This window comes from Macrotis lagotis, chromosome 1, assembly GCF_037893015.1.
Source record: "Macrotis lagotis isolate mMagLag1 chromosome 1, bilby.v1.9.chrom.fasta, whole genome shotgun sequence".
Lineage (NCBI taxonomy): Eukaryota > Metazoa > Chordata > Mammalia > Peramelemorphia > Peramelidae > Macrotis > Macrotis lagotis.
The window spans coordinates 515,160,860-515,183,996 of record NC_133658.1 but is presented as its reverse complement, the minus strand read 5'-3'; the positions used below and the strand labels follow the sequence as shown (position 1 = coordinate 515,183,996).

Below are 23,137 nucleotides of genomic sequence, written 5' to 3'. Positions count from 1 at the left end.
AAGTGTCTTTATTTGCTTTGTCTTAGCTCCTGAACCCAAGACTTCCACACTCCTACAACAGAGGTGGCTGGTAGCTCACTGAATAGGGCACTGGGTCTGAAGATCTTCCCAGGAAGATCTGAGTTCAAATTCTAGCTCAGTCACTCCCCACACAAGTGAATTTGGGTAAGTCGTTTAACTTCTGACAAAATGGATCCATTGAAAAGGGAAATGGCAAATCACTCTAGTATCTCTGCCAAGAAAACCCTGAAAGGGGTTTTGAAGGGGTGACTGAACAACATTAACAACACCTTCCAAGGATTAAGAACTTGTTTCAACTTTAATTTCTGTTCCTAATATTTTCTCTGGGAGATATAGCTCCCTCTCATGAACCATAGCTCTGTTTAGTCTGCTTGCCAATGGTTTGTGTCATTTCATAATGGAAATGATTAAAGGTAACTTCTAGGTATAAAGTAGTTAGGTGTTTGAGCAAATTCTTATTTTGATGAACAAAGATTTACCTATTTGTCTATGAGCTGACATTTATACTGTCTGCTTAAAACACTTGTCCTGTTTTCAAAGAAAGTCTTGGGTGGGGCAGCTAGGTGGCCTGATGGATGATGTTTGTCCTTCATGCTTGAAAAACACCATTACAGCTGGGAGGTGATACCATGATAAGCAAATGAATTGGATTTGAGTGTGGTGGTGCTGTATTAAGTCACCTGCCTCACTTTCTTTTTTAAAAATTTTTTATTGTTTTTTTTTAATTTTACAATTTTTCCCCCAATTGGATACAGATGGTATTCTCTATTACAGATAACCCAAAATTGTCCCTAATTGTTACACTGATGGAATGAGCAAGTCCATCAAGGTTGATCATCATTCCTGTTAGGGCGTACAATGTTCTTCTGGTTCTGCTCATCTCACTCAGCATCAGTTCATGCAAATCCCTCCAGGCTTCCCTGAATTCCCATCCCTCCTGGTTTCTAATAGAACAACAGTGTTCCATGACATACATATACCACAATTTGTTCAGCTGTTCTCCAAGTGATGGACATTCACTCAATTTCCAATTCTTTGCCACCACAAACAGGCTGCTATGAATATTTTTGTTTAAGTGATGTTTTTACCCTTTTTCAAAATCTCTTCAGGGTATTTGTAGGGATATTGCTGGGTATGTACATTTTTGTTGCCCTTTGGGCATAATTCCAAATTTCACTCCAGAAAGGTTGGGTGAATTCACAACTCCAGCAACAATGCATTAGTGTCCCAAATTTCCCACATCCCTTCCAACACTGATCATTTTCCTTACTGGTCATATTGACCTGCCTCACTTTCTCCTCTGGAGTCATCTAAATCTGGATGATCATCACCATCACCATCACCATCACCATCACCATCACCATCACCATCACCATCACCATCACCATCATCATCATCATCATCATCATCATCATCATCATCATCATCATCATCGTAGATTTAAAGCACCAGTCCTGAAGTCAAGAGGACTTATGTTCAAATATGGCCTCAGATACTTACAATCGGTGTGACCTTAGGCATGTTACTTAACCCCAAGCCAACAAAAAAAAAAAGTGATGAGTAAAGTATAAGAAGGATAGGAAGAAGCCAAGTGCCAAACCAAGGTTTTATATTTGATCCTTGAGGTAACTGGGAACCACTGAAGCTTATTAAGTTAGGAGAGTGATCTGTATAATTTAACCTAGATTACCTCAAATAAATAAATTAAAAATAAAGACTTGGGATGATGTGAGCTGTTGGGTACAATCTATTGAGATAAATTATGGCTAAATCTAAAAGTTCTCAAGTTTGGGAGACTCATAGGATACAAGTAGAAACTGCTAGTGTCCACAAGCAATGCTTTGCTACCATAGAGTAAAATGTAAGGTCTCTATAGGCACTTTTTCATCTATGGACTGACTATATATAGCAAAGTACCTTTTATATAATTGGTGCATATTAAATGTTTATTAAAATAAAAAGGATAATGAAGGGACTGGAGAACATGTCATATGAGGATGAAATGGTGGGTGAACAGCCTACAGCAAATTTAACGGGGTGCAAGCTGTTTCAAGTATTTGAAAGTCTTTAATTTGGAGGAGTGATCAGACTTGTTCTCCTTGGCCCCAATGATAATTGGAAGTAGCAGTAGCAGATTTTGGACTGATACAAAGAAAACTTCCCTAATAATTTGAGTTATCTGAAAAATACAATGGACTACAGCTTTGGGAATTAGTGGGGGGTCCTGTCACTGGGTGAGGTTTAGGTAACAGCCTATGTGTGAGGAATGCAAAAGGAGAAACTCCTCTTCAGGTGTGGGTTAGATTAGGGTGGACTCTTGTGGGACTTCCCCCCTCCCAACCCTCTCCCCCTTCTCCTGTCTCTGAGCCCTTGCACTGACTTTTCTGGGCAGTGAAATTGTGTCTGGAGCAAGTACACTTCTTCCCTTCAGCCAGTCACCTCCCTCTTTCCTGTAAAACTCTGTTTAAGCATCATCTCAAATACTAATTTCTTGCCTTCCAAATTACTTTGTGTGCGTTTAATAATATAAAAACCCAAATATGATAAAATATAATATCATAATATATAATATACTAATTTAAATATAATTACTATAATAAAATATAAAATCTACATGTATACAATAGGGTAGGAACTATTTCTTTTTTTCTTTGTATTCTCAGTGTCTAATGAAGTATCTGACATATATTTGTTGTTGTTCAGTTATTTTTCAGTTTTGTCCAGCTCTTCGTGACTTCATTTTTTATTTTCTTGGAAAAAAATACTAGAGTGTCTTGCCATTTTTTTCTTTAACACATTTACAGATGTAGAAACTGAGGCAACAAGGTTAAGTGGCTTGCCCAGGATCACCCAGCTATTAAGTGTATGAGGCTGGATTTGAATTCAGGAAGATAAGTCTTCCGGACTCCAGCACCTTGTACACTATAGTACGCTCTAGTTGCCCTTTTGACATATAGGTCCTTAATGATGATGTGTGTGCTTTGTTCTCAAAGACCATGACATCATGGAGGTAATACCATGGCGAGCACTTCAATTGGATTTGAGTGCTAAGTCACCAGCTTCACTTTCTCCTCCAGAGCCATCTGGGTCCAGTGACCAGAAATGAATCGGGAATACTGGAGATGGCCCTGGATGCAGGTTAAGTGATTTCCCCAAGGTCACATAGCTGGTAAGTGTCTGAGGCTGAATCTGAACTCTGGTCCTCCTGACTTCAGGGCTAGTGCTCTAACCATTGCATCATCCAGCTGCCCCTAGGTGCTTACTAATTGATCTTGATTATCTGACTCATCTAGTTTAGAGTGGTCAAAGAAGTAGACAGTGAAGTAAGACAGTGTATTTATAAAAGTCCTGCTCCAATGGAAGACTAAATTTAAAAGGAATTTATTCAGGCAAATTATTGTAAACAATAGTCAACCGAACACCTATGTACTTTGACCTGTTCTTAAGTTTCAAGGCCAGTTGAGTACCAATAGGCTAAATTTGCTCCTTCCTGATAGGTTGAGACTGGGTGTCTCCTGATCCTTTATTTGTTAGATACCAAACCAGTTTCTCCATGGCTGGGACTCCACCCAAGCCTGACCTGTATCATTTCATTATTTCACATAGTTGGACCCATTGTAGGTACAGTGAGTGAGTCATGACCTTTGGCAACTTGGGGCCACTCCCTCCAGTCTTCCCCTGAAAATAGACTAGAGTCCATGAATCTGGGTCCCACTCTAGGCTTTGCTGATCTGACCCCAATTTTTAACCAAGATGAGTGCTACTTAGCCTCAGTCAGCTTTCCAGTGGTAACCCCTTATTTCATGACTCTATCTGGTCACCAGTAGCAAGTGCTAAGCAAGTGTGCCAACAGACACCCTACCCTGACTGTTGGAGAAATTGGCAGATCACTTATGCAATGGAACCAGCCCATTCCAAAGTCATGAACTAGGGCAGGAAGCTTTGTTGCCACAATTACCTAGACACCCCATTATTTGTGAACAGCAAGTTAATTTCTACACAACTTGGCATTTCTGGTTCTTCTTGCCTAGGGGAAATTCTGGTTTAACTTGGATCATTATGTTTAATACCAGTCAGTCTTTTTGTTACTTTAATGAACAGTGCCCACACTGGGGTTAAGCCAGCAGGTCTATGGAAAAGATTTCTCGTGCTTCTATACTTGAGAAGTCATACTCTGAGGGCCTCTGCTGGTGCCAGTGTTTTGGACACAACAAATGCTTTAGCACTTAGATTACTTACCCAATGTGGCTAAATACATCAAAGAGTTGATTCTAGTCAAGTGCTATTTGAGTTTTTGAGATTAGAAGTTCTCTTAGTATCTGCCAATTTTTGTGAAACTTTAGATTCAGAAAATATTGACTTGAGATTCAGGAGATTTCCCATCCTGACATTAAAGTCTCTTCATAATTTGGAGGTCACTTTAGGTCTAATCCAATTGACCTACTCCTCCAGCAGGGACCTAATAAGTCCATGTCTCTTTCACATCCCCAACAATAAAATCTGAATTCTTTATAATTGGGGGGCTGAAAAAGGGGAGAACAGTTTGGAGGAATCAGTGGTGAGAAGCAAAACAATTTGAAAATGGACAGGGTGAAAGGAGAGAGATGTATAAACAAGAAAAATAGGATGGATGGGTGTGAAATTTTTTTTTTACCAGTTTCTTGATAAAAGCTTCATATCTCATATATAGAGAATGGAGTCAAACTGAAAAGAAGACAAGTCATTTCTCAATTGATAAATGGTCAAAGGATATGAACAGGCAGATTTCAGATGAAACATTAAAACTATCTACAATCATATAAAAATTCTCTATTTACTAGAGAAATGAAAATTAAGACACCTTTATCATATTGATTAAAATTATTGAGAAGAAAAATGACAAATATTGGAGGTGAGGAAGGAAAAATTGGGATATTAGAGCTCTGTTGGTGGAGTTGTGAGCTCATCCAATCATTATGGAGAACAATTTGAAACTATACCCAAAGAGCAATAAAACTATGCATATCCTTTGACCTAATGATACCACTAAGTCTGTATCCTAAAGAGATTAAAAAGGATCTATATGTACAAAAATACTTAAAGCAGCTCTTTTTGTAGAGGCAAAGAATTTGAGGTGCATATCAATTGGGGAATAGCTGAACAAGTTGTGGTATATGATTGTGATGGAATACTATTATGCTATAAGAAATGATGAGCAGACCCTACAGCACATTTAAGAAGAGGGACAGAGTGAAAGGAGAGAGAAAATACAGTATATGGTAGTGGGGAAGTATGAATGGAAGGAGTTGAGATCAGCAATGGCAATGGTGAAAAAATATGGAAGTAGCTTTTGTGATGGACTTATAAAGAATATGATCCACCTGTGACAGAGCTGGAGGTGTTGGAACACAGACTGTAGCACATTTTTTATTACTATTATTATTTTTTTGTGGGGGATTGACAGGGCAAATGGGACTGGGTGGTTTGCCTGGGGCTGCACAGCTGGGTGATTGTTGGGTGTCTGAGGCCGGATTTGGGCTCCTGGCTCCAGGGCCAGTGATCTGTCTGCTGCGCCACCTGGCTACCCCTACTACTATTATTATTATCATTTTATTTTGGGTCTTTTTTTTGGGGGGGTTGCAGGGCAATGGAGTTGGGATGGCTTGCCTGGGGTCACACACCTGGGTGATTGTTGGGTGTCTGGGGCCGGATGTGGGCTTGGGAGCTCCTGGCTCCAGGGCCAGCACTCCATCCACTGCGCCACCTGGATGTACCTGTTGTTATTATTATTTTTTTATTTTAATTTTTTTTCTCTTTATTTTATCACTCATACAGGTCTATATTTTTTTGGGGGAGGGGGTATTATGTTTACTCTTAAACAAGAATATTTTAGTAATGTATAAAAAATTATCTGTACAAAAATGAGAATAAATAAATAAACAGAAGAAATGATGAGCAGGCAAATTTCAGAAAAAACCTGGGAAGACTTAGATGAACTGATTCAAAGTGAAATAAATTTTGTACACAGTATCAGCAATATTGTACAATGGTCAACTATGAATGACAACTAAGCAATACAATGATCTAAGACAATTCTAAAGGACTTATGATGAAAACTGCCATCCACCATTTCAGAAAATCCTGGAAAGACTTATATGAACTGATGTTGTGTGAAGTGAACAGAACCAGGAGAACATTGTACACATTAACAACAACATAGTGTGATGATCAATTATGATAGACTTAGCTCTTATCAGCAATACAATGATTAAATACAATTCTAAAAAATTTGTGTTGAAAATGCCCTTCAAATCCAGAAGAACAATGGAGTCTGCAGACCAAAGTGTGCTATTTCCCCTTTTAAAATTTGTTTTATGGGGTGGCTAGGTGGTGCAGTGAATAGAGCACTGGCCCTGGAGTCAGGAGTACCTGAGTTCAAATCCGACCTCAGACATTTAATAATTACCTAGCCGTGTGGCCTTGGGCAAGCCACTTAACCCCGTTTGCCTTGAAAAAACCTAAAAAAAAATGAATGTTGAAAATTATCTTTACATGTAATTGGAAAAATAAAATATTATAAAATAAAAATAAAGTATTTTTAAGAAGTAAGAGAAACATCACAGTCTCTCCCCTTTAGCTCTGAAGAGGGAACTATGACTTGGACAGAAATTATAACAGCTATGTAAGCTTTGTATCTTTTTTCAACTCCAACTTAGAGTTTCTTTCAAAAACCTTGCCACTTTATGGTTATCCATTCAGAGTCTACAGCAAAGGAATATTTCTGCACTCCTGATATCAGTCTGATCTATATACTCATTAGGTCAAGTGAGGCTACATCCAGTGTTTCATATGATACAAAGGACCTAGAACATTCCTCTCATTTCTCTTATTTTTATTTGCTCTGTCCTTTGATAGTTTACAAATAGTTTTGATAGTTTACAAATGAGGCAAATTACTGAGTGAAAGGATTCAGAAATAAATTTCTACAATGGTCTAAGAAATGCTCAGGCTCAGCCCAGTCTGCTCATTACACTGGGCTTCACCACTTGTTCCCAGCATCTTCCCAAAAGATCAATTAATTAAGCAAATACCTGACTGTAGTATGAGCCATTTTAACTTTGTTGCCTGGGGGTAAAGTCCTACTTAGGATGCTCTTCATTTTTGTTTTAATCACACAATACAGAATAGTTCTGAGTCCTTTTGATACTACACACAGTTCTTGCTTTACATAAATTTGCTTTTCAGTAAAGAATACTGAAAGAAATGTGCATTTCCATGGGGGCGGCTAGGTGGCTAGGTGGCGCAGTGGATAGAGCACTGTCCCTGGAGTCAGGAGTACCTGAGTTCAAATCCTGCCTCAGATACTTAATAATTACCTAGCTGTGTGGCCTTGGGCAAGCCACTTAACCCCATTGCCTTGCAAAAAAAAACCTAAAAAAAAACAAACCAAAAACCCAAGAATAAGAAATGTGCATTTCCAAAAAAACTAAACCCCAAACCCAAAACACACACTATTGTCCAGAACAGTCTTCTCTCTATTTCTACCCTTTAGTTAGGCTCTCTACAGCCTCTCCCCCACCAAACTTCCCCACCACCAAAATCCTCCCTGCCCCCCAACCTCCAAATCCCCTTCCATGTGAAAGTAGAAGAACTGACTGGAGGAGAGACTGCTCCAATATCCAGCTAGCAGGCTTGGTTTGAGATCTCCAGGGCCCAGAGAGAGGACACTTTTATCCTGCTGTCTCACAAGGCTGTATGTCTGTCTTTCACAGAGCCCTGGCTACCTATCCTGTCCTGTCTGTGTCTCTCTGTCAGGTCATGTGTCTACTCCTATGTTCTTCCTCTAAGTTTCAGTGAGGTCCTCATGTGGCTGTCTGGTCCTTTTTGTTCCTTCTCCTGAGCTTGCTGTTCTGTCTCTATTTTTTTTTTTTTTAGGCCACATGGCTAGGTAATTTATTAAGTGTCTGAGGTTGCATTTAAACTCAGGTACTCCTGACTCCAGGGCCAGTGCTCTATCCACTGCACCACCTAGCCGCCCTTCTGTCTCCTTTCCCAAGTGTCTTTGAACAATGTGCTGACCCCCTCCCTCCATAACCTGGTTGGTATCCTTCCTGTTCCTTTCCCTGCCTTCCCCATATCTATAGGCAAAATCATGTTACATAAAAATCATTTTATGTAAAGGCTGTGGAATGGCCTACTTAAGTAAAGTAAGTAAAAACTGTATCATTTCCCCCATTTCCCCCATAGTAAGACTAACTTCCTTCTTGCTAAAGATGCTATGGATTAAAGAGATAATATCTCTAGAATAAGCAAGAGTTGGATGGGGTTGGACAATCTGACTTTTTTCCTTTGGTGGATGGGGTTTACTTACTTTGTTTATCTCCTGAAGCGAGAGTGGGTATAGTAGCTGGCTCTGACACTCCAGGGCTCTCTAGCTCAGAGCATGGCTGGGAATCATGAAAATTTATCAGTAAGAACATCTCTCTCCTAGGGTGGCCCAGATCCATTGTGGATAACATACTGGGCTGGGAATCAGAAATATCAAAGTTCAAATTTCACTTCTTAAACTTTCTAGCTGTGTGACCATGGACAATAGCTTCTCTGACCCTTTTGCTCATGCTCCATGTCTGGAGAATCTATCTCCCAGGATTGTTGTAACATTTGAACAATATAATACATGTGAAATATGTTATTAGTTTTAAAGTTAACTTTTAGTCATAAATACCAGTTATGATTATTTTAATTATCATTGAGCTATCGGACATTTCTCACCAGATGTTCTCTAGGGATCAAGGTGGTGTGGTGAATAGAGTCCTAGATTTGAAATCAACAAGATTTCAAGGGTTCAAATTCTGCCTCAGACACTTACCAGGTGTGTGACCCTGGGCAAGTCACTTAACTTCTCTAAGTCTTAGTTTTATCTTTCATAGAATGCAGATAATTATTGCACTTATCTTAAGGGATTGTAGTAAGAACCAACTGCAAAACTTTTTTTTTTAGGGTTTTTTTTGCAAGGCAAATGGGGTTAAGTGGCTTGCCCAAGGCCACACAGCTAGGAGATTATTAAGTGTCTGAGACCATATTTGAACCCAGGTACTCCTGACTCTAGGGCCGGTGCTTTATCCATTACGCCACCTAGCCGCCCCTGCAAAACTTTTTTGAAAAAAATTTTTAAAGTACTCTATCCTTTATCCCTACCACCACCACCACCATCATCATTATCTTAAATCCAACATATCCAAAGCAGATATTATCTTTCTCCAAATAAATAGTTATTTCTCCCCCAAATTTCCCTGTTTCTCTTGAGGGCATCAGAATCCTTCCAGTCATCAGCATTTGCAGTCTTGATGCCATATTCAATTCCTCAGTCTCTCCCTCTAGAATCTGATTGTCAAGGTTTGTGGATTCTATCTTCACAACATCCCCCATATCAACCCACTTCTCTCTTACTCATACATTCACAGTCATAGTTCAAGGTCTCAAAACTCCTGGCCTGGACTAATCATCTTTTATTTGCTCTTCCTGCTTCAAGTATTGCCTCCTCCCTCCCCAATTTCTATTTCCGTCCTGCACAAAGCTGCTTATGTGCTATTCTTAAAGTATTATTCTATCTCATTCCCATCATCAAAAAGATATAGTAGATCCCTGTTATATCTAGGATAAAATACAAATTCCTCTATTTGGCATTGAAAGCCCTTACTAATCTAGCAAGACTTATGACATTTTACTCCCCTATAAGCACTCTCTGGCCCAGCCAAACTGGACTACTTATTGTTCCTCACATACAGTTCCATCTTTCATATCTGTGCCTTGTGCAACTATCTGCCACCCAGAAAATGCCCTCCTTCCTCACCTTTGTCTCTTAGCATCCATAAGTTACTTCAAGGTTCAAATCAAACTAAATTCAAGCTACTTCTCTTACTTTGCTGATTCCTCTAGATGCCAGTACAACACTCCCTTTCTTTCCCTGCCCACTCCCCCCAAGAAATTGCCTTGTGTAATAGATTTAGAGATTATGAAATTCTCTAAAATCTAGCCTAAATGCGGTTGGGTTGTGGCCTATGCTATGTGTAACAGGTAACATTTATACTAACTCTTACCTCTCTAGCTTCTATTGGCTCATATTCTCATTAATTCTCCACCTAGGTTCTAAGACAACCAAAGGGTATATATAATCTTCATAAATGAGTGGAAATGCACAATTCTCTCTTTAACTACTCAACTATCTCAGTTTATAAATACTCTAGATAAACTTCTATTTCCACAAACTTTTTTTTTTAGGTTTTTGCAAGGCAAATGGGATTAAGTGGCTTGCCCAAGGCCACACAGCTAGGTAATTATTAAGTGTCTGAGACCGGATTTGAACCTAGGTACTCCTGACTCCAGGGCCTGTGATTTATCCACTATGCCACCTAGCCGTCCCCTAATAAATAGTTTTTAACCAGACATGATCCTAGAGAGATGGACTGAATGCTTCCATTACAGACCATCATCAATCAGTGCAGACGTCACTGACTTTTTTTTTTAGGGTTTTGGCAAGGCAAATGGGGTTAAGTGGCTTGCCCAAGGCCACACAGCTAGGTAATTATTAAGTGTCTGAGACCGGATTTGAATCCAGGTACTCCTGACTCCAGGGCCACTGCTCTATCCACTGCCGCCACCTATTTCCACAAACTTTTGCTCCATTCTCCATTGCAAACCCCCTGCTTTCATGGATTTAAAACAATATCCATATTACTACTCATGTTATTTATTACAATGGCCAATTAGGATAAAAATAAATATTTTCAGTATATTGGAAATGAGAAAAGTTCATAGCCTGAAGTTACCCCAATGTACTTGGAAAGCAAGTAAAATGGATACAGATTGGAATAGTCTCTCAATGTTTTCATGTACTCCTCAACTGTAAACACAACTCTCCCAAGATGGTTGTTCCATCCTCTTAGAAATCCTCTTCAAATATGTTTCTTTAGGTTCTCACTTAAGATAATAGCTAACTGTTGTATTCCTCTTCTTGACTTCTTGGAGTGGCAATTAGCTCCCTCACAGTATGATTCTCTCACAAAATCATGACTCAGTCCCTCATAAGATGATGACCAACTTTCTTGGCCTCATAGGACTCTTCCAAGATGGCCATAAACTTTCAATCTGTTTCCTCAGGAATTGTCAATTTAAACTTATTCTCACTCCTACTGTCATAGTTAAATTTCACTTGCCCAAGATTCTCTTTCCCTCCAAAAATACAGGAAAAAGGTCCATAGTTTCTGTGGGGAAAAGCTATTGAAGTTGATGTTATGTTTGTAATTCCTTGGTATATATTTCTTATTTACCTATAACTGTTCATTCATAGATCCTAAAGAGAACCAATGATATCACTAGTTTTGTTTTATGATTTGATTTATCTAGATCTGATAGCGGGAGGTTGAGGTCTCCTACTAGTAGAGTTTTGCTGTCTATGTCTTCCTGTAATTTTTTCAGCTTCTCCTCTAAGAATTTGGGTGCTGTCCCACTGGGTGCATATATATTCAATATTGAAATCACTTTATTGTCTATGGTACCTTTTAGGAGGATAAAGTTTCCTTCCTTATCTCTTTTAACGCTATCTATTTTTGCTGCTGCTTCGTCTGAGATAAGAATTGCTACCCCTGCTTTTTTTACTTAAGCTGAAGCAAAATATATTTTGCTCCAACCTTTTACCTTTATTCTATATGTATCTCTGCTTCAAATGAGTTTCTTGTAAGCAGCATATTGTAGGATTCTGGTCTTTTAATCCACTCTGCTATTTGCTTACGTTTTAAGGGAGAGTTCATCCCATTCACATTTAAGGTTATGATTACTAATTCTTTATTGCCCTCTGTGCTATCTTCCCTCTGTTTGTATTTTTCCCCCTTTACCCCCCTTTTATCCATATTCCCCAATATTTTGTTTTTGAATACCACCCCCTTCAGTGTGTTTGCCCTCCTATATCACTCCCTCCCCTTTCTTTCCCCTTTCCCCTTTCCCCTTTCCCTGTTCCCTTCCCTTCCTTTTGTTATTTCCCCTTATTCCCTCCACTCCCCTTCCCTTTCTCTGTCCCCCCTCCCCTTTTCCCCTTTTACTTCTTGAAAGGTTAGATGTTTTATAAGTTAACTGAGTATGTGTAGGTTGACTTAAGCCAAGTCTGATGAGAAGAAGATTCAGGTGTTTCTCCTCTACTCCCTTCTTCCCCTCTATTACCATAGGTTTTTTGTACCTCTTAGTGTAATGAGATTTGTCCCATTCAATCCCCTCCCTCCTCCCGTCTCTTTCCTGTCCCCCTTTTTAGGGAGGTAGTGTATTTTTTTTAGATCATTCTATCTAAGTCATAGAAAATTCTGAGTGTCTGACCCTTCTAGCTCAGTATATTCTGTCGAATAGAGTCCAAATTCCTGAGAGTTATTAGAGTCTTTCTCCCCAGTGGAGTTAAAGCCAGTTACATCCCATTAGATATCAGTCTCATGGATAGGTCATGGATGTCCAGCATTTCTGGCTAGGTATATTCTCTCTGTTAGAGTTACATTTCTCAGGATTCTCAGGATTTATGAGAGTCTCTACCCCCCCCCCCCCCATGCTGGGATATAGCCCGTTTCAACTTGCTGGATTGCATTTTTTTTCCTTTTACCGCCCCCCCCTTTTTTTTTTACCTTTTCATGTGTCTCTTGAACCTCCTGTTTGATATCCAAATTTTCTGTTTAGCTCTGGTCTTTTCATCAGAAATTTTTGGAATTCTTCCATTTCATTAAATGTCCATCTTTTTCCCTGGAAGAGAAGGCTCAGCTTTGCAGGAAAGTAGATTCTTGGTTGCATTCCAAGCTCCCATGCTCTTCGAAATATCTCGTTCCAGGCCCTTCGATCCCTTAAAGTTGATGCAGCCAGGTCCTGCGTGATCCTTACTGTGGCTCCTTGATATTTAAATTGTTTCTTTCTGGCTGCTTGCAGGATTTTCTCTTTTATCTGATAGTTCTGGAGTTTTGCCACAACATTCCTTGGTGTTTTCATTTTAGGATCTTTTTCTGGTGGGGATCGATGTACTCTTTCAATAACTACTTTGCCCTCCGATTCCATGATATCAGGGCAGTTTTCCATCACTAGATCCTGTAATATTAAGTCCAGCCTTTTTTTCTTTTCAATGTTTTCAGGAAGTCCTATAATTTTCAGGTTCCCCCTCCTCGATCTATTCTCGAGGTCAGTGGTTTTGTTGATGAGGTATTTCACATTTGCTTCTATTTTTTCTATTTTTTGATTTTGTTTAACTGACTCTTCCTGTCTTGTGGAGTCATTAGTTTCTGTAGACTCCATTATTTTTGGGGGGGAGGAGTTTTCTTCATTAACCTTTTCCAATTGGTCGATTCTACTTTTGAAAGAGCTTTCCATTTGACCAATTGAGGTTTTGAGAGAATTAATTTCTTTTTGCATTTGCTCATTTGAGGATCTGAGAGAATTATTCTCATTTTGCAAGGTATTGTCTCCCCCAAATTTTCCAGTTGATTTTTAAACTCCTTCCTTATTTCTTCAAGGAAGTCTTTCTGTGCTGGAGACCAGGTTGCATTCTCCTCAGAGGTTCCAGGTCTCTCTGGGTTGGGGTCTTTCCCTTCCAGGAATTTTTCTATGGATCCACCTTTCAGCTGACCCTTCTTCATTATGCTAAATCCTTGAGTTGGGTGGGGTGATATCACTAGTTTGCTGTCTTGACTTGCTAATGAATTGTATTTAAGTGAGGCAGAGCTGTGCAAAGTCGTCAGCCTCATTCTCTTCTCCAGAGTCATAGGAGTCCAGTGGCACTTCAAAAGTCAAGATGACTGGTGATGGCCAAGTATTTACTGATGTGTGGAACTGAATCCCAAGTTCTCCTATCTAGGGCTGGAAGAAATTTCTTGTTCTTTCATTTGACAGAACATAAGCTCCTAAAATGCAGATCCAACACTGTTTGGTGCATAGTGAATGTGTGTTTATTAACTGATTGATTTCTGTGACTTTGACACAATACATGTGACTACTTAATTTGTGTAGAAGAAATTCCAAATGCTGTAGTAACACCAAACAATATAATGAAAATTTTTTTGAATGTTGAATACTGAAAATGAACACTGATTATTTGGACAAATCAAGAAAGGCACACATAGTTATCCTGATTTGGATAGGAAAAATTCTTTAGGCATTTATTCAATTAACAAAGGAGATTTCCTATAATATATAAGAACGCAAGAGCCTGCCTAGCTCACCTAGTTCTTGGAAGTGGGCATTTTTCTATCAGACATAATAGAATAAATTTAAAGTAGTAGAGAGCCCAGTTTTCAGAGGGGTTATGTAATTAAATGTAGCTTCAAACTCTCTTGTGAACTCCGACCTTTGTGCCTTGTCATTTATAGTTTATTTCTCTTGGAATAGGGTGAGCTAGGTACAGTGGCTAGAGCACTGGGCTTAGAATCAGGAAGATTCCTCTTCTTGAATTCAAACTGAGCCTCAGCCACTTACTAGTTGTGTGACCCCATGCAAATCGCTTAACTCTTTGCTTCAGTTTCCTCATTTGTAAATGACCCGAAGGAGGTAAATCACTGCAGTATCTTTTTCAAGAGAACCCCATTTGGAGTCACTAAGAGTCTGAAACAACTGAAAAACAACATGTTTTATTGTATTTTTATTTATTTTAATATTTTCCAGTTACTCACTTGGAAAATTTTTGGATAGTATGGGGACATTGTATTTGACACCCCTGACTGTGCCTTGCCCAGTATTTATTAGAAGTAACTTTTAAACACTTGTCATTCTGACTTTGAAGACAATTCTTTATCTATTATGCAATACTGTTCTTTTTGACTTTATCTTTTTTTTTTTTTAGGTTTTTGCAAGGCAAACAGGGTTAAGTGACAAGGCCACACAGCTAGGTAATTATTAAGTATCTGAGGCCAGATTTGAACCCAGGTACTCCTGACTCCAGGTCCGGTGCTTTATCCACTACACCACCTACCCGCCCCTTGACTTTATCTTTAATAGTTCTTAGTATATACTGGAGTCAGTAACTATTGTTTGATCCATTCTAATTTTCCATGAATTTGTTGCTTGAGTGAATGTTTTGCTTTCTTGCCTAGGCTATTCACTGTTTTCATTTCTTTCTAAATTCTTTCCTCTATTGCTCTCATTTTATTTATAACATCATTTTAACTTTAAAAAAACCTCATATCATTTCAGGATTCTAATTGATTTTATGGACTAAGTTGTATTCCTAATTGATCTGGGGTGTGAGGCTATATAACTGCTTCCTCCTACTCTGGCTGTCTTAATTTGAATTGGTATTTTGACCTGGAATGAATTATTGGATAAATTAAGATATTGATAAATTGGATAAATATTGGACAAATTATTAGATAAATAAATGCTACTGAGTTATGGTGGCTTCTGAAGTGGAATATTAAGGATAACACATATCTTTTCAAAAGTTGATTATATGCTTATAGCATAAGTTTCAATATTAGAACTAGATATAGTTTTGTCAGTTGAAATGACACTAAAGATATTCTTGTTATTCATTCTTATCTCTCCTTTATATTCTAGCCAAACTAGATTACTTGCTAACAGGAAGAATCTATACATTTCTAATGACTCTGAAGCAGAATCCCTATTAAATATCTCCCTATTAAAATGTAAACTTTTTTTTTTTAGGTTTTTGCAAGGCAAATGGGGTTAAGTGGCTTGCCCAAGGCCACACAGCTAGGTAATTAATAAGTGTCTGAGACCGGATTTGAGCCCAGGTACTCCTGACTCCAGGGCTGGTGCTCTATCCACTGTGCCACCTAGCTGCCCCAAAATGTAAACTTCTTAAGAGATTGTCTGGCTAGTCTTTTTGTATTTCTAGTACTTAGGTCTCTACTTTGCACAAAGTAAACACTTAATACTTTTTCATTCATTCATAAAGGAATCATAAATATAAGAAAGCAGGTATAAAATACTTATTTTTAGACCATAACAATATAAAAATGAACAAACTGTCCATATCTAAATGGAAACTAATAGCTGACATACTAAATATTAAATGGGTCAAATAATAATGTTCATGATAACAATGAAACAAAATATTAATACTTATATGACACTCAAACATTTCTTTTTTAAGTTGATATTTTTTAAATTTAAATTTAAATTTATTTTTATTAAAGATATTATTTGAGTTTTACATTTTCCCCCAATCTTGCTTCCCTCCCCCCTCCCCCCCCCCCCACAAAAAGCACTCTGTCAGTCTTTACTTTGTTTCCATGTTGTACCTTGATCCAAATTGGGTGTGATGAGAGAGAAATCATATCCTTAAAGAGAACAGAAGTCTAAGAGGTAACAAGATCAGACAATAAGCTATCTGGTTTTTTTTTTTCTAAATTAAAGGAAATAGTCCTTGCACTTTGTTCAAACTGCACAGCTCCTTATCTGGATACAGATGGTATTCTCCTTTGCAGACAGCCCAAAATTGTTACCGATTGTTGCCCTGATGGAATGAGCAAGTCCTTCAAGGTTGAACATCACTCCCATGTTGCTGTTAGGGTGTACGGTGTTTTTCTGGTTCTGCTCATCTCACTCAGCATCAGTTCATGCAAATCCCTCCAGGTTTCCCTGAAATCCTGTCCCTCCTGGTTTCTAATAGAACAATAGTGTTCCATGACATAAATATACCACAGTTTGCTAAGCCATTCCTCAATTGAAGGACATTTACTGGATTTCCAATTCTTTGCCACCAGAAACAGGGCTGCTATAAATATTTTTGTACAAGTAATGTCAAACATTTCTTAAAAAATAATTTATGTCTAAAACCAAAATAACAAAATAGAAGAAACAATGAACTGAGCCTGTAATTAAAGACTATAAAAGAAACAGATTAACAACTCTAATCCAAATACAAAACAAGAAATCTTGAAAATTGAACAGGAGAGAAATAAAAATAAAAGCAATAAAGTTGATAAAGAGATTTTTAAAAATCTTAGGTTTTTAGATATTTATTTTAAATTTCATTTTATTTAAATTGATGACTTTTGGTTTTGTACATAATTTGTTCCTAGCATATTCCTGCTCCTTCTTTCCTGGTGTGCTATCCCTTATAACAAACATTAAAAAATAAAGAGGAAAAAAGTAGTCCAACAAAATTAAACATCGATCATGTCTGACAGTATGTGTAATATTGTACATTCATAGTACCCCATTTCTGCAATGAAGGCAGAAAGATTTATTTCTCCAATTCTTCTATGAGACCAAAGTTGGTCATTAAAATTATAATGTTGTTTCCTTTTTTGTGGTTATTTTTATTCAAACTATTGTAGTCATATATTCTTTCTTCCTAATTTTGCTTTCTTCACTCAGTTCAAATATATTCCGAATTCTTCCTATTTGTCATTTCTTGTGGAAAAATAATATCCTATTACATTCATGTGCCACAATTTGCTTAGCTATTTCTGAAATGTTGGGCAACTACTTTCTTTTTATATTTTTAGTATCACAGAAACTGCTACTGTGAATATTTTTGTTTTTATGTGATTTTTCTTTCTGTCTTTGATTTTCTTAGGTCATACCTATCAATTGTATCTTTGGGCCCAAGGATATGAATATTTTGCCACTTTTCCACCATAGTTATAGATTTCTATCTAGAATGGTTAGATTAATTCACAGGTCCTCTGATCGTGTATTAGTATGCCTGGTTTTCTGTAGCTTCTCCAACATTACCTCTTTCCATCTTTTATCAACTATTCCATTATTAGAATGGGTTAAATCCTAAAAATTGTCTTGATTTGCCTTTAATTCTATTTTTTCCTGTTTAACAAATATTTTATTTATAATTCCAACCACATACAATGGTAGTTTTTGCTAATCAATTTTTTTGCAAGGCTTTGAGTTTTATAATTTTTCTCCCTCTCTCCCTTCCCTTCCCCCTACCCCTGACAGAAAGCAATCTGATATAGGCCTTTTCATCTGTAACCACATCAAACATAGATCAAAATTGAACACCTTACAAGAGATCTAAATGGAAGAAAGAAAACATTAGAGATAACAAAATTACGTAATACATAAGATATAAGACAACTTTAAAAAACTGAGGGTAATGAATGAGCATTGGTCTTTATTTAAACTCCACAGTTCTCTAGATATGGAGGGAACTTTTCCATCGGAAGTCTCCCAAAATAATCTTTTTATTGCTGAAATGAACAAGCCCATCAAGATGTTGTTGTTAGTGTGTAAAATGTTTTTCTGGTTCTGCTCATTTCACTCAGCATCAATTCATGCAAGTCTTTCCAGGCATCTCTGAAATACAGCCCTTCACGATTTCTTATAGCACAATAGAGTTCCATCACTTCCATATATCACAATTTGTTTAGCCATTTCCCAATTGATGGGCATCCCCTCAATTTCCAATTCTTTGCCACTACAAAAAGAGCTGCTATGAAGATTTTTGTACATATGGAATTTTTACCCTTTTTCATGATCTCTTCAAGGTATAAACCCCATGGTGGTATTGCTAGATCAAAGGGTATGGACATTTTCACTGCCCTTTGGTCAATAAAGTTGGATCAGTTCATAACTCCATCAATAATTTTGCCTTTCATTCTTAATTATTTTGTGCAATCTATTATTTAGAGCAAATATGGTTATTCACAGTTTATAATTCTTTTGACCCATCTATCCACTAAAGAATGGTCTTTATTTTTATTTTTTCTATTCTATTATGTTCTTTTATTTCTTTTGTTTGTTTATATTCCTGGTTGTCAAATTCTTATCAGAGATATTTGATGCAAAGATTTTTTTTTTAACCACTTGACTATTTTCCTTCTTATTCTAACTGTATCAATTTTGTACAAAATCAATATTTTGTACAAAATTGATATGCTCAATTTCTTATAATCAGAAATATGTTGCTGTTTTTTTGTGATCCTTGCTATACCTTATTTAGTTAAAAATCCTCCAACTACATATGTTGTACAAAGTAACTGATGTCCTCTTCTAATTTTTTTTGGAAGGTGTAATGTTTAGCGTTCAGATTTCTCATTTATTTTGACCTAAATTAAGTATATGTGGTATAAGATGTTATTTCACTCTAATTTCTATTACAAGGCTTTCAGGTTTTTCTAGCAATTCTTGTGAAGTATGGAATGCTTCCCCAAATGGTTTGCTTTCTCGGGTTTCTAAAGCAATATATTGTTGAATTTGGTTATTCTTACCTTCTTATCTAAGTTTGTTCCACTGATCTTTTTGTTTAGTTGTTTATCAGTCATGTCTGATTCTTTGATTTCCTCTTTGGGATTTTTTTGTTTGTTTGTTTTTGCAAAGATACTAGAATGGTTTGCCATTTCCTTCTCCAGCCCATTTTTCAGTTGAGGAAACTGAGGCAAACAGTATTAAGTGACTTGCCCAGGGTCACATAGTGTCTGAGGACTCATTTGAACTCAGGAAGAGGAATCTTCCTAACTCCGGGTTTGGCACTCTATTTGTGCTCCTAGTGTTTGACTTTTACTTTTTTTTAAATCTCTAGCAAATAGGGTTTTTTTTAAATATTTTATTTTTCCCAAATTACATATAAATAGTTTTTAACATTTAAAAAAATTTGAGTTCCAAATTCTATCTTTTCTTCTCTTTCCTTAATTCTACTCCTCCCCTCCCACTTAAGTAAGCAGTCTGATAGAGGTTATACTTGTGCAATCATGTAAAACATTTTCTAATTAGTGGTTTTGTACAAGAAGACTGAAAAAAAAAGAAAAATAAAGAATGAGAAAAATAGTATACTTCCATCTATATTCAGACAATGTCAATTTTTTCTTTGAAGGTGGATAGTATTTTCCATCATGAATCCTTTGGGATTATCTTGGATCTTTGTATTGCTAAGAATAGCTAAGTTATTCACAGTTCTTCATTGTACAATATTACTATTAAGATATTAAGGGCAGCCAGATGGCTCAGTGTGTAGAGTGCTAGCCCTGAAATTAGGAGTATCTGAGTTCAAATCCAACCCCAGACACTTATAAGTTATGTGACCTTGGACATGTCAACTAATCCTATCATGCCTCATATGAGCTATCTCTAGTCATCCTGATTCATATCTGGCCACTGAACCCAGAAGGCTCCAGAGGAGAAAACGAGGCTGGTGACTTAGAACAGCACCCCCTCACTCAAATTCAATTCTTGTGCTTATCATGGCATCACTTCCCTAATGTCATGGTCTTTGAAAATGGACAAAACATCACATTACTGTGTATAGTAGTTTCCTGATTCTATTCATTTCATTTTGTATCAGTTAATATAAGACATTTCTAGGTTTTTCCTCAAATCATCCTGCTTGTCCTTTCTCATGGTACAATTATATTCCACTACAATCATACCACAACTTCTTCAGTCATTGCCCAACTAATGGGCATCCTCTCAATATCAGTGCTTCGCTACCTCCAGTAAATAGTTTCTAACAACTATTACTTTCTAATAAAATTTGAGATCTGGAAGCACTGTTTTCTCATTGTTAACATTTAAAAAATAATTCAAGCCCCAAGTTTTCTCCTTCCCTTTAACTCTTCCTCTATCATAGTCTCTTTTTGTTATTTTTTCCATTCTTTTCCTTGAGGTTATAGAGCTTTTTGTTCTTACAAATGAATTCTATTATTTTTGTCTTGCTTTATAAAGTAATTCCATTTGCTAGTGCAGATTAACTCCACATTATTCAAATTGATGCTCTTCATATTAAAGATTTTTTTCCTGTCTGCTTGAAGAATTTGTAGTTTGGTCAGAAATTGTGAAATCTAATCACTGCATGCTCTGGAGTTTCAGGTAATTTTTTTCCCTTATCATTTATCTGTAGGTTTCATCAATAATTGTTTTGTTGACTATACTAAAGAGTTTCTGGATGTTTTTCTTGTTTATGTGTGGTATTCAGGTATTTTGATTTATCGTGTTCTTCTGGAAGAATTACAATGCTTAGATCAGTTCATAATAGCTTGTCTTCAAGATGCCAATCACTTAGGTTTGTATAGAATTTATATATTTTAACATTTTTACCTTTTGCTTCTTTTGATTAGCAATTTTTCTTTTACTTTTATATTTTTATATTCTAAATATTTTATCTTCTCATTTTGTATCTTTCCTTCTTCGGAGAAAATTCTTTATTATAGTCCCTCTTATATCTTCCTCGGACTTCTAGACTTCAAAACTTTGTCTCTGAAGGCTATGTTATCCTGAAATTTCCTCCAGTGTCTGTGGTCTTCTCACTCTACTGACCTCCCTATCTCCCCTTCTCTTATTAGTGCATTCCTCCTTTTTTGTGGAAGGACCCAAGGAGGCTAATTTTTATTCTGCTCCCAATTCTGATCCTGACTTCTAGACTTCAAAAACCATGTTCTAAACCATTTGCTGTACCATCAGCACCCTCAGCCCCTTTTCATCTCTTTGTTTTTCCTTCTTTCATGAGAATGTAAGCTCCTTGAGGGCAAGGATTTTCTTTTTTTCATCCTTCTATTTGTGCACCCAGCATTTAGTGAAGAACCTGTAAGATAACAAGAAATTAGATTTGGACTGTACCACCTAACTGTCTCATGATCAATTACTTAAAAAAATTTTTTTTTTGTTTTTTTTTGAAAGGCATTGAGGTTAAGGAACTTTTCCAAGATCACACAGCTAGGTAATTATTAAGTGTCTGAGGCTGGATTTGAACTCAGGTCCTCCTGACTTCAGGGCTGGTGCTCTATCCACTTGCACCCCATCAATTATTTTTTGAAAATCCAAGCAAGCTCTTTGTGTTATACAGACTAGAGGATTTGGAAATAGCTTTGCTCTGGTAGAATAGTTATCACTTCCTGTTGCATTTGCCAATAGAGAAATCAGTGTCAATTGGGGTATTTATTTTTTTCCATAAACTAGAATTCTTGGCTTTGAAGTGGGTTGTTATTTGTTAAAAATAAGGTGGTTTTCAAAGGAAAAACCCCAGCTACTTTTAAAAAATGAAAATGACTCGATGAAGGTTAAAAATAACCATTTGAAATTTTCAACAACTAAACTTAATTATCTAAAACTTTTATTGTCTAATTCTTAACATGAAATATTTATTTAGACTGTTTTATGAAAAGTAGTTGGGAAAGGACTAGACATTTTTTAGAATAAAAATACACAGAACAAAATTAAAAGCATTTCAGCAAACCCAGGCTTATGCAATCAGAAGCTTGGAAAGCTCCTATAGTATTGTTGTTAGGGAAGAAGTATTTCTCTGAGTATGCTTTTCCAGCCAAGATCCATTCTCATCAAGGTCATGATTTTGAAAGCAAATTACTCAAAGAAATGCTATCCTTGGCAGGAATCAAACAGTCTCTAGAACTGTACCATAATATCCCTGGGGAAATTCCCCAGCCAAAGGACCTTAATTGTTCCCTGTTGAACATGCTGGGTACCCTGAGGCCTGAGGAGAAGGCGCCATGGTGTCAGTATCTAGCCTTTCTGGCATATACATATGATGCTGCCAAGAATAATGCCACAGGCTTCCTTCTGCACTTTGTCTATGTTTTGTTATCTCAGAAGATGGAGAAGTATGCAAGCAACTAGAAATTAGTTAAAGGAGGTCAGCTGCCTAAATATGTCTTCATCTCAGAGAAGATCAAGAACTGACAACTATTTGTTTTACTGACAGGAATTCTTGTCTTGGTACTCAATTTTACAAAGAAGTCCAAGGTAAAACACAAGCTAGCAGACTAGCAGAAAGCTACCCCCATTCAAAGAGTTGAAAAGATGGGTAATGTGAGGGTCTACAAAACAGCCTCAAAATTTTGAAAGTTAGTGAGATTCTCTGGAAATACTGGGGAGTTAGGGGTGCAAAGTTAGGATGCCTTATTTATAGATGGATAATTGCTACTATAAAATTATTCACTAGATATTGATATCTCTTGAGAAGTTAGAGAAGACAGACAATATTGTGCCAGTCTACAAGGAATTTCTGCACAAATAGGGAGAACTGAATCAAGGAATAGCCTATCTCATCTAATATGCTAGAAGATGTGTAGTCTACAAGGGAACTGAATGAATCAATGATATTATGTATTGACTATGATCTGTGGGTTTGCTGTACTGTAAATAACTTTGCTATGTAATATTATGTACCAAATACTTCCATATGACCTAT

The 23,137-nt window shown here is 37.0% G+C and overlaps 1 long non-coding RNA gene across 1 annotated transcript in view; it reads left to right on the top strand.

The window, feature by feature from the left end:
• The window catches only part of LOC141506938 (uncharacterized), a 39,485-nt gene that overhangs the window by 10,203 nt on the left and 6,145 nt on the right, over window positions 1-23,137 (top strand). The gene's annotated exons all lie outside the window — the stretch shown is intronic.